Source organism: Prionailurus bengalensis, chromosome B3 (genome assembly GCF_016509475.1).
Source record: "Prionailurus bengalensis isolate Pbe53 chromosome B3, Fcat_Pben_1.1_paternal_pri, whole genome shotgun sequence".
In the NCBI taxonomy this organism is placed as follows: domain Eukaryota; kingdom Metazoa; phylum Chordata; class Mammalia; order Carnivora; family Felidae; genus Prionailurus; species Prionailurus bengalensis.
In genome coordinates, this window is record NC_057355.1 from 88842934 (window position 1) to 88855980 (window position 13047).

The following is a 13047-nucleotide window of genomic DNA, read 5'->3' on the forward strand; positions in this document are numbered from 1 at the left end:
AGACCTCTGTGATGCTTCTCTGACACTCCCAGCAGAATGAGTCATCTTTTATTGTATTGCCTTCACAAATACTATACTACTCCCTCTATTGTGTTACTTTTCCATATGTTTTTTTAATTTAGAACTGACTACCATTTTATAATTACTTGTTTACCCCTCTCTTTTCTTATTTGCCTTTAAGTTTCTTAATGTAGAGCCTTCATCCCAGAAACTAGCTCAGGACTGTCATGAATTAGGTAAGAATAACTATAGAATTTTCTATAATTGAGATATAATTGCCAGATGGCATCTATTAGTTTCAGGCATATCACATAATGATTCAATGTATGTATATATTGCAAAATGATCACCACAATCATTCTAGTTAACATCCTCACAACACAGTTACAAAGATTTTTATTGTGATGAAAACTTTTAAGATTTAGCTTCTTAGCAACTCTCAAATACACAATAAAGTATTTTTAACTATTGTCACCATGCTGTACATTTGCGGTGTTTATTTATTTTATAACTGGAAGTTTGTACCATTTGACTTCCTTCACACATTCCTTTCCCTCCCTCTACCTCTAGCAACCACCAGTCTGTTCTCTGTATCTGTGAGCTCACTTTTTTAGTTTTAGATTCTGAATATAAGTGACATCATATGGTATTTGTCTTTCTCTCTGACTTATTTCAGTTAACATAATGCCTCAACTTCTAATTCATGTTGTTACAAATGGCAAGTTTTCCTTCTTTTTTATGACTTAATAATATTCCACTCTGTGTATATAGATCATGTTTTCTTTTTTTTTCTTTTTTTCTTTTTTATTTTTTTGGCATTTTTAAAAAACATTTTTTGGTGTATTTTAGTTATGTGAATGTTGTTAACTTTGTTGGAAGGGTAGTGGTCTCTTTTTTTTTTTTTCAATATATGAAATTTATTGTCAAATTGGTTTCCATACAACACCCAGTGCTCATCCCAAAAGGTGCCCTCCTCAATACCCATCAAAAAATTTATTTTTGAGAGAGAAAGAGAGAGAGCAAGAGAGAGAGAGAGAGAGAGAGAGTGAGCAGGGAAGGGGGATAGAGAGAGGGAGATGCAGAATCCGAAGCAGACTCCAGCCCAGCAGGCTCTGAGCTGTCAGGAGAGAGCCCCATGTGGGGCTTGAACCCCTGAACCGCAAGATCATGACCTTAGCTGAAGTCAGATGCTTAACCAACTGAGCCACCTGGGTACCCCTAGATCATGTTTTCTTTATTCATTCAACCCTCGGTGGATACTTAGGCTGCTTCCATGTTTTGGCTATTGTAAATAATGCTACAGTGAACAATGAGGGTGCAGACAACTTTTGAGTTAATGTTTTCATTTTCTTCAGACAAATACCCATAAGTGGAATTGCAGGATCATATGATACTTAATTTTTGAAGAAACTTCATACTGTTTTCCATAGTGACTGTACAATTTCCCAACAAATTCCCACCAGCAGTGCACAAGGATTCCCTTTTTTTCTACATCTTCACCAATACTTGTTATCCCTTGTCTTTTGGATACTGGCCATTCTAATAGGTGTGAGGTGATATTCATTTTAGTTTTGATTTGCATTTCTTTGATGATTAGTGATGTTAAGCATCTTTTCATGTACCTGTTGGCCATCTGTATATCTATAATGGAAAAATGTCTATTCAGATCCTCTGCCCAATTTTCAGTTGGGTTTGTTTGTTTTTTTGCTATTGAGTTGTATGAGTTTTTGATATATTCTGGATAGTAACTCCCTTAAAATTTTTTTAAATGTTTATTTATTTTTGAGAGAGAGAGAGAGAGAGAGACAGACAGACAGAGCGAGTGAGCGAGAGAGCACACAGGGGAGGGGTATAGAGAGATGGAGACACAGACTCTGAAGCAGGATCCAGGCTCCAAGCTGTCAGCACAGAGCCCGATGCAGGGCTCTAATTCTTGAACCTTGAGATCATGACCTGAGCCAAAGTCAGATGGTTAACCAATTGAGCCACCCAGGTGACCCTCTGGATATTAACTCCTTATCAAACATGTGACTTGCAAATATTTCCTCCCACTTGGTATCTTGACTTTTGATTTAATTGATGGGTTCCTTTGCTGTGCAGAAGCTTTTTAGTTTGATGTAGTCTCACTTGCTTATTTTTGCTTTTGCTTTGGGTGTCAAATAAAAAAAAATCATTGCCGAGACCAGTGTCAAGGAGCTTACCAACTGCATATATTTTCTTCTATGACTTTTATGATTTCAGGTTTTACATTGAAGTCTTTAATACATTTTGAGTTACTTTGTGTGTATGGTTTGAGAAAGTGGTCCAGTTTCATTCTTTTGCATTTGGCTGTCCAATTTTCCCAATACCATTTATTAAAGAGACTTCTTTTTCCATTGTGTATTCTTGGCTTTTATCATAAATTAATTGACCATATATACATGGGTTTATTTCTGGGCTCTCTGTTCTGTTCTGTTGATCTATGTGTCTATTTTTGTGCCAATACCATAGTATTTTGATTACTATGGCTTTGAAACGTAATTTGAAATCAGTGACTATAATGCCTTCAGCATTGTTCTTTCTCAAGGTTGCTTTGGCTGTTTGGGATCTTTTATGGTTTTTTACAGATTTTAAGATTGTTCTAGATCTGTGAAAAATGCCATTGGAATTTTGATAAGGATTGCATTTAATCTGTAGATTGCTTTGGGTAGTATGGACATTTTAATAATATCAATTTTCGAATTCATGAGCACAGAATACCTTTTCATTTGTTTGTGTCTTCGATTTTTTTCCTTAATGTTATATAGTTTTCAGTGTAGAAGTCTTTTATCTCCTTGGTTAAATTTATTTCTAGATATTTTATTCTTCTTGATACAATCATAAATGGGATTTTTTCCCTCATTTTTTCCTTCTGATAATTTGTTACTAGTGTATAGAAATGCAACAGATTTTTTGTATATTAATGTAGTATTCAAAACTACCAAATTGGGGCACCTAGGTGGCGCAGTCGGTTAAGAGTCTGACTCTTAGTTTTGGCTCAGGTCATGATCTCACGGTGTGTGAGTTCGAGCCCCGCATCGGGCTCTGTGCTGACAGCACAGAGCCTGCTTGGGATTCTCTCTTTCTCCCTCTCTGTCTGCCCCTCCCCCACTCACTCTCTCTGTCTCTCTGTAAAAAATAAATAAAACTTAAAAAAACTTTACCGAATTCGTTTATTAGTTCGAACAGTTTTTTGGTGTAATCTTTAGGGTTTTCTATATATAATATCGTGTCCTCTGCAAATGCAAGTGACAATTTTACTTCTTCCTTTCTGATTTGGATGCCTTTTATTTCTTTTTCTTGCCTAATTGCCCTGGTTAGAACTTTCAGTACTGTGTTGAATAAAAGTGGTGTTAATTCTTAAATGTTAGGTAGAATCTTCCAGTAAACTCATCTGGTCTTTGACTTTTCTTTGTTGGGAGTTTTTAATTACCAATTCAGTCTTCTTACTCATTATTTGTCTGTTCACATTTTCTGTTTCTCATGATTCAGTTTTGTGGATTGTGTTTCTAGGGATTTATTAATTTGTTCTAGGTTTGTTAAATTTCTTAGAGTACAATTGTTCATAGTATTCTCTTACAATCCTTTTTAGTTCTGTGGCATCTGTGGTAATGTTCCTCTTTCCTTTATGATTTTAATCATTTGAGTCTTCTCTCTTTTTCTTAGTTAATCTACCTAATGGTCTGTCAATTTTGTTGATTATTTTTAAAAACCATCTCTTTTGTTGATTTTTCCTTTGTTTTTCTATTATTTTTTTTATCTATGCTCTAAACTTTATTTTATTCTTCCTTCTGCTAATTTTGTGTTTAGTATGTTCTTCTTTTTCTAGTTTCTTTTTTAAAGATTATTTATTTGTTTATTTATTTTGTTATTTATTTGTTCTATTAGTGCAGAGCCTGAAGTGGGGCTTGAACTCACAAACTTCATAAACCATGAGATTATGACCTGAGCTGAAATCAAGAGTTGGATGCTCAGCTGACTAAGCCATCTAGTGCCCCTTCTTTTTCTACTTTCTTGAGGTGTTAAACTAGGTTGTTGATTTGAGCTATTTCTTTTTCAATGCATGCATTTACATTTATAAACTTTACTCTTAGCACTGCTTTCACTGCATCTCATGTTTTGCTTTTTCATTTGTGTAAAGGAATTTTTAATTTTCTTGTAATTTCTTATTTGACCCTTTGTTGTTTAAGAATGTTTAAGAATTTCCATATTTGTGGATTCTCCAGTTTTTCTTGAGCTATTGGTTTCTAGTTTAATTATGATTAGAAGGATACTTATATGATTTCAATATTCTTGAATTTGTTAAGACTTGTTCTGTGGCCTACTGTGGTCTGTCCTGGGGAAGGATTTGTGTTCACTTGAGAAGAAAGTGTATTCTGCTGCTGTTGGATGGAATGTCCTGTACGTGTCCTAGATCCATCTGGTCCAACATGTAGTTTAAGTCCAATGTTTCCTTATTGATTTTCTGTCTGATTGTTCTATACATTATTGAAAGTGGGGTAATGAAGTCTCCCGTTATCATATTGCTATGTATTCTCCTTTCAATCTAGCTTTACTTTACACATTTAGGAACTCTGAAGTTTGGTGCATAAATATTTAGAATGTTCTATCTTCTTGGTCAACTTTAGTGTAGTGTTGTTCTTGATCTTTTGTAATAGCTTTTGATTTAATGTCTATTTTGGCTGATGTTAGTATAGCCACTCCTGCTTTCTTTTGATTGCCATTTGCATGGGATATTTTTTTAATCCTTCACTTTCACTTTCAGCTTATGTTGTCCTTATATCTAAAATGAGTCTCCTGTAATCAGTATATAATTGGATCCTTTAAAAAAATCGATTCAGCCAATTTATGTCATTTGATGGGAATTTAATCCACTTACAGGATAAGGAAAATTTTACTGATAAGGAAAAATTTACCATTGCTAATTTTGTTAATTGTTTTCTGTATATCTTGTACCTATTTTTTCTCTTCCTTCCTGTCTTCCTGTGTTTTATTGACTTTGGTAGTGGTGTGATTTGATTCCTTTCTCATTTCCTTTCGTGTATATTTTATAGATTTTTTTTGTGGTCACTATTCCAATGATATAAAACATCTTAAAGTTATGACTTCTATTTTAAACTGGTAACTTCAGTTGCTTACCAACAACCTTTAATGCTCCACCCCCCTTTTATGTTATTGTCACAAATTACATCTTTATATATCATATACTCATTGACATAGTTTATGGTTTAAAAAAATGTTTTCATCCGGGGCGCCTGGGTGGCTCAGTCAGTTGAGCGTCCAACTTCACCTCAGGTCATGATCTCACAGCTTGTGGGTTCGAGCCCCATGTTGGGCTTTGTGCTGACAGCTTGGAGCCTGGAGCCTGCTTTGGATTCTGTGCCTCTCTTTCTCTGCCCCTATGCTCAAAAATGACAATATGTCAGGCTACTGTATTAGTACACATATTTACCTTTACTGGAAAATCTTGTATTTTCATATGGCTGTGTGTTGCTGTCTACTGTCCTTATGTTTCAACTTGAATAGCTCCCTTTAGCATTTCTTCATCAAGCAGGTTTGTTTGTAATGAATTCCCTAAGCTTTTGTTTATCTAGGAATATCTTAATATCTTCTTTCTTTAAAACTGACATGTGTTTGACATATAATATTATATTAGTTTCAGGTGTACAGCATCATGATCCAATATTTGTATATATTGGGAAATGATTACCACAATAAATTTAGTTAATCCACCTTCCTTTTTAAAGGACAGTTTTGCAGGATATAATATTTTGATTGACAGCTTTTTTTCTTCCAGCACTTTGAATATCATTCTCCTGCCTTCTATCCTGCTTATATTCTACTGAGGAATCTACTGGTAATCTTATGGAAACTCTCTTGCATATGATGAATTGATTTTTTCTTGCATCTTACAAGATTCTTTCTTTGTCTTTTATTTTAGACAATTTGATTATAATATGTCTTTGTGTGCTTCTTTTTGTATTTATTCTAGTTACAGTTTTTTGGGATTTAAAAATTTGTATGTCCACTTCTTTCCTCAGAATTGGGAAAATTTGGGTCATTATTTTTTCACATACACTATTTCTTTCTTTCTTTTTTCTCTTTCAGAGACTTCCATAATGTATATATTTATCTGTCTGTTAGTGTTCTATAAGTTTGTAAGGCTCTCTTCCCCCACCTCCTCCTTTTTTTAAGGCTCTCTTCACTTTTGTTTTCATTCTTTATTCTTTTTGTTTCTTGGAATTGATTTGAAATGGTTTCTTTGTTGTCTCTGATTCTTTCACCTGATCAAGTATGCTGTTGAAGTCCTGTAATTAAATTTTCAGTTCAGTTATTGTATTTTTCAGCTCTAGAATTTGTGTTTGGTTCTTATTTTAATAGTTTGTTTCTTTGTTTATATTCTTATTTTGTTCATGCATTATTTTCTTGATTTTATTTAGTTGTATGTGTTCTTTTTTAGTTGATTGAACATCTTTTTTGATATTTAAAATTCTGTCAGGCAACTCTTGATCTGCATTTCTTTAGTATTGGTTTCTGGCATATTATTTTGTACCTTTGATTGGGCTATGATTTTCTGTTTCTTTGTAGGCCTTGTAATTTCTTACTAGATTTGGGCATTTGAAAAAACAACCACCTTTCTCAGTCTTTATATGCTGGATTTGTGCAGGGGAAGGCCTTTGCCAATCATCCTGGTTAGATGTTTTAGGATGTTTGAAACTTTTTCTGATCTCTCCCTCTCCCTGGCATATTCCTGTGGAACTGTAGCTTGAATATTTTCAGCAGCTTCTGAACTCCGGCCTTCTCCTTTCAGCACTCATAGTTAGCTAAGACAGACACCAAGACAAAAGCCTTTATACAAGACAGAATTTTGGATGTATAGTCTACTTCTTATTTCTATGCTGAGGAAGGAGCTCTGGTATGGAGTTTCCTCCTAAATGCTCTATGCTACATAGGGTGAGGGAATGGTGTGCCAGATGGTACAGGTTTTCCTGCTCCTTTCACTGGAATCTCTTCTTGGTTTTACAATGGCCTGGGTGCTTTATCTTTTCTCCTGGTCTCTAGAGTTCTTTGGTACATGTATTGTTAACTCAGTGTCTCTGTGAAAGAAGAAGAGCCAGTAGCTTTACAGTTCACCATATTTTTAGAAGTAACATTGTAAAGCAAAATAATTGCTTAGGATATAGGATTTATTATCTATAAATAATGATCTCTTATTCTATTGTACTATGAAATGACATGTTTTTTTAAAAAAAATTTTTTTTCAACGTTTTATTTATTTTTGGGACAGAGAGAGACAGAGCATGAATGGGGGAGGGGCAGAGAGAGAGGGAGACACAGAATCGGAAAACAGGCTCCAGGCTCTGAGCCATCAGCCCAGAGCCTGACGCAGGGCTCGAACTCACGGACCGCGAGATCGTGACCTGGCTGAAGTCGGACACTTAACCGACTGCGCCACCCAGGCGCCCCTGAAATGACATGTTTTGAAATTTATTTATTTTCATGTTTAGTTTATCCTGACCTGCACTTTTGCTGTATCAGTTTATTTTAGGGGAAGACCAGTCAACTATTTCCCTACGCAGCACAAACATCATATTTTTTGTATACTTAAAATTTTTTTTTAAAAAGAGATTATTTGTGTTCAGACAATAGGCTACCAAGTATTCTTGTGCATGTGTGTGTATGTATGCATGCATGTGTATATGTAAATAGAAGGCCAAGGAAGAGTAGGATCTTTCTTCCAGACTTATTAGAAGCAGGATACCTGTATTTGAGGCTAGGGAGAAATAGGATATTTATGTTAGTGCCTCATTTATGGATACACTGAAAGCAGGGAAAAGTTCAGATTATAGAGAATGGTCTTTTGGAATTAGTAAACTAATGAGTAGTTATTGATTGCTACTGTTTCTCACTGTCAGAGTCATTGTATGATTATGCTAATAAAGGTGTATTTATTACTTGCCTTAAGGTACTTTTATGGGTTGAATTGTGTCATTCCCAAAAAAGCTACATTGGAGTCCTAGCCCCAAGTACCTCTGACTGTGACCTTATGTGGAGATAGTGTATTTACAGAGGTAATTAAGTTAGAACGATGTTGTTATGGTAGGTTTTAATCCAATATGACTGGTATCCTTATGAAAAGGGAAAATTTAGACATACGGATAGACATGCACACAGTGACATCATGTGAACATTAAGGCAGACATTGGAGTGATGTGGTACAAGCCAATGGACACCAAAGATTGCCAGGAAATCACCAGAAGCTATGAGACAGGCATGAAACACATTCTTCCTTACAGGCTTCAGGTGGCAACAACCCTATTGATATCTTGAACTGAACTTCCAGCCACCAGACTTTGAGACCACAAATTTCTGTTGTTTAAGCCACTCAATTTGTGGTATTTCATTATAGGAGTCTCAGGAAACTAATACAGTAACCTCTTGTGTTGCATAATTTAAAAACAAATCTTTATAAATGATTATCAAAGATGTGCTATATCCATCAGTGTAAACGCATCCTGGGGTAATGTAGGTGTATGTTATCACTTGTCAATGCTTGAGAGTCTGCCTTTCAATCCAAAAATTTTCTACTCTTACCTCACTCAAATGTTTTAATAGTCATACTGTTGGCATGCAGATACACAAGTTTCTTTTATGATCTCGGGGACAATATTTGGTAGAATAAATTGATAGTTTTGTGTGAAATCTTTTAGAGTCACCATCATCTCTGCTTTTCTCTCTCCTTTCTTTAAGGGATTAACACACCCTTGTAATATGTTTTCAAAGATTTTTAAGGTTTAAAAAGTGTTTAAAGTTTATAATTTCTAATAGGAAAACATCATCTGAATGAAAACCCTAAGAGCAAACCACTGTAAAATGTCTCAGTTGCATGTGGGGCAGAGGGGTAGGGATTATCTTCACAGCACCCCAGCTTTCTCCATGAGGTCAAAGGTACAGTGGTTTGTATTATTGTGACTTCCAATAGGTGATCGAAGTTGCTTTTCCTTCAGCAAGGGCTTTATTTGTCAGAAGGGCATTATGCCTGACCTCCAAATTTGGCTGACAATTTACTGATGCGATTCATAACCTTTGGGTTACTCTGATATTTTGACGTATTTGCTGGGTTCTGGGCCACATCCTGGAAGGCCACCATAACTTCTGGATCCTGCATGGCTGTGAGAACTGCCATAGGTCACTAAGAATTTCATTGAGCCCAGGCATTCCTGCCATTCCAGGCATTCCCCCCGCCATTCCAGGCATGCCTCCAGGAAAATTACCAGGCATTCCCCCAGGAAAGCCACCTGGAAAAGAGCCATACTGAGCTCCTGATTGTCTCTGGCTCCTTCCTCCCTCTGGGCTCTCTCATGTTCTTCCTGAGCCTTCTCAACCCTTTCTATTCTTTCTTGATCTCTCGCTCTTCATGTTTTCACTTATACTTTCTCCGATGTTCAGCAATTTTCTGCGCCCTCAGTTGAACTTCTTTCAACATTGCACTAGCATCTTCATCTTCATCATAATCCAGTTTACAAGCAAAGTCAAGATCATGTGCTGCTTCTTCCCTATGGCCCAGAAGTCAGTGTGCTTTCCCTCGTCACTTGTAAGGCTGAACTGAATCAGGATTTATTTCAATAGCTCTGCCACAGCCTCGGATGGCAGCATTTAGCTTCTGTAATTTGATGAAGACACTGGCTCTCTTGGCACACAGAATGGCCAAGCGAGGATTCAGCTTGATGGCATCCGTGAACAAGTCAATGGCTTTTTGTAGTTCACCATCATTTAGGGCATCAATGGCAGCCACTTTTTTTTTTTTTTAATCATTTGCCTGATCCATCATTTCCTCAGTTATCTCTACATTTCCATCTCCCATTTCTTGAGGGGCATCAGTATCTGGTTCAATCACACCTTCACTGTCAATTTCTAGATCACTTTCCTCACTTGATGGTTCGTCTATCTTTATGTTTTCCTCCGTCTTCTTACTATCTGTTTTTTCTTCCTTGATATCGTCTTCCGATTTAGTTTTATGAGTAGCGGGTGGTGTTTTACCCGCCCCCCCCCCCCCCCCCCCCCCCCCCATGCTCTCCACCCAATCCCGTAGGAAGCGCATTTCCTCGGTGTGCAGAACGCTCGGATCCTGCTTACACATTTTCACGAAGGCCTGAAGCTTGCTCGCTTTGCGGGGGTCCATGGTCCAGAGGCGGCGGCGGGCGGTGGACGCACCTAAGGTTGTGGCCCAGTTCCAGGCGCAGGTACTAGCTCAGTGTGACCGTGTGGAAGGGGCTCTGCTTTTTTCTTAAGTGATGTTTGGGTAGGACTCAGCCGCTCTCATAATTTTGTAGAGGACAATTGTGGAAGGTGAATTGTTGAGGCCAAGGAAGAAAGACTAGCAATTTTGACGTGTCTAGTTCTATTTTTAGTTTTTTTTTTCTTTCTTACAAGGATTTCACTGGTCAAATCAGACTTTTTCCGTTAGAAATTATTTTGCAGCATGGATTGCTATCACTTTAACTCACTCCACTTTGGGCCAAATCAGATTTGCTGAGCAAGATAATACAGTTATTTGTGCGTGCAGTAGTAAGGAAAAGAAGAATGAATGGCTTGTAACAGATGCTGTGTTACAAATGTCAGAGCTTTCAATGAGCCCACGACTTTAAAAGGTCATACCATTTTATAGTTATACATTTTAAGCTCAGTAATAAATACAGGGTACGTGCCGTACTTCCTACTTTAAATGGATTGGTTTCCCAATTTTCTGTGTCAAACGATGGCTTTACCATCTGCTGCTGTTTTATTGCATTCCTTCAAACCCAAGCCTTTCCTCTTTCCTAATGTGCTTGTTAACTTGCAGGAGGTGCCATCATCAAGACCTCACACTGTGGAGCTTTATAATATTTGTCCAACAGTGATATGACTGATTGATCTGGAACAGCCCTCAATGCCAGAAATACACTGGGAGAAGAATTATATGAATTCTAAGATCATTGTTAAGATTCTGGTCAGCATGACTTGGTAAGCAGATCATGCTGTAGTCCTTTTCTGCATATCAATTTGTTCAAAACTTGTTTGTTCAAAACAAAGTTCTTTTATTCAAAATTTCTATATCCTTACTTATTTTTGTGTACTTTATTTGTCATGAATTGAGAGAGGAATGTTATAATTTCCTACTGTGATTATAGATTTACTTTTGCATTTCTATCAGATTTTATATATTTTAAGACTTTACCTAATTTCATGATATATCTTGACTATGTGCTATATCACATGAAGCTTCCTAAATACACTGCTCCCTTGATATTTTGACCTTTAATTATAATATGTCTGATTACTATTACTTTTTACTTTTGTTTTTAAATGTTTTAATTAATTTTTTAATTGAGGTATAATTGATATATTAGTTTTTGGGTACACTTTTTTTTTTTTGCCTTTGGAATCTTTTATTCAGATCTATTTTCACAATTACACAGCTGCAAGATTGCACTTGTTTTTCTCTTTTTTTTTTTTTTTTAATAAAATCCATTCTTATCCATAAAAATTTCCTGGCTTCCCCTTGCCAATGGTGGAGCCAGCTTAAGCTGGGAGGGAGGTGACGTTTGTGTTCAGAGCATCTGGCCGCCTTTCTTTTCCCTTTGGGTAGTTATCCTTTCTGGTTCTAGGATATTTATGAATCCATAATCTCTTTTTAGAATTAAACTTTAATTTTTTTTTTAAATATGCTTCTTTTTTTTTGTAATTTTAACATTTATTTATTTTTGAGACAGAGAGAGACAGAGCATGAACAGGGGAGGGACAGAGAGAGAGGGAGACACAGAATCTGAAACAGGCTCCAGGCTCTGAGCGGTCAGCACAGAGCCCGATGCGGGGCTCAAACTCACGGACTGTGAGATCATGACCTGAGCTGAAGTCGGATGATTAACCGACCGAGCCACCCAGGCGCCCCTACACTTTAATTTTTAAAAGCATTTAACATCTGTGTATTTTTATTCGGAGTCATTTGGTTTGGCATGTGTCTGGGACAGACAACTTATAGCTGGATTTAATAATGCAATATGACTTTCTACTTTTGATGTTTATTTATTTTTGAGAGAGAGACAGAGTGTGAGCAGGGGAGGGGCAGAGAGAGAGGGAGACAATGAATCCAAAGCAGGCTCCAGACTCTGAGCTATCAGCACAGAGCCGTGTACAGGACTTGAAACCACAAACCACAAGATCATCACCTGAGTCAGAGGTGGACAGTTAACCGACTGAGCCACCCAGGCGCCCTGACTTTCCACTTTTAATAGAGTAATTTACCTAGTTTGCCATGTATTGTCACTGTTAATATGTTTGGGATCATTCTTGCCATGTTACTTTGTAATGTATGTTTTATATAGTCCAAATTATTATTTTTTTAATCTTTCCAATTTTCAGCTCTTGTTTTGATCAAGATATTTGTGTTCTGTTTTTCTCCTCTTATGGTTAGGAAATTATATTCTATTCCTCTGGACTCTAGAGGTTAATTTTTACTTTTTAAGGCATACACTTAAACATACATTTTTTTTTATCAGCATATAAAAGAAACCAGCAAATATATCCTTTCTGAAGAAAGCAGGGAATACTCTTTGTTTTATCTACCTCCTCCTCCTCCTGGTATCTCCCTCCCATGCTGAGATCATCTGAGATAATAGTTTCAGGCCATTTATTATTTAACATTAAAATTTATTTAGTTAATATTTTATTGATTTCATTGCTGATCTATTTTTTTTTTGCCATTTCTTAGATTCTTTTTGTTTTTCTGACATTCACATATTGACCCCCAACCCCAGCTTTACTAAGGTATAATTGATAAATAAAAGTTATGTATATTTATGTATTTATTTAATAGTTTAAACTTTTTATTTCAAATAGTTTTAAGTTTACAGAAGATTTCCAAAGAAAATACAAAGATGTCTTTTATTCCCATCACGCTGGTTCCTCTAATGTTACCTTCATACATAACCCTGGTCCATTTATCAACAATCCACTTATAACATTGTTACAGTAAAATATATCTATTTA

General features: G+C 36.2%; 1 pseudogene; it reads right to left on the reverse strand.

The window, feature by feature from the left end:
• Positions 1 to 8767: 8767 nt before the first annotated feature.
• Positions 8768 to 10216, reverse strand: LOC122469034 (annotated as a pseudogene).
• Positions 10217 to 13047: the final 2831 nt, after the last annotated feature.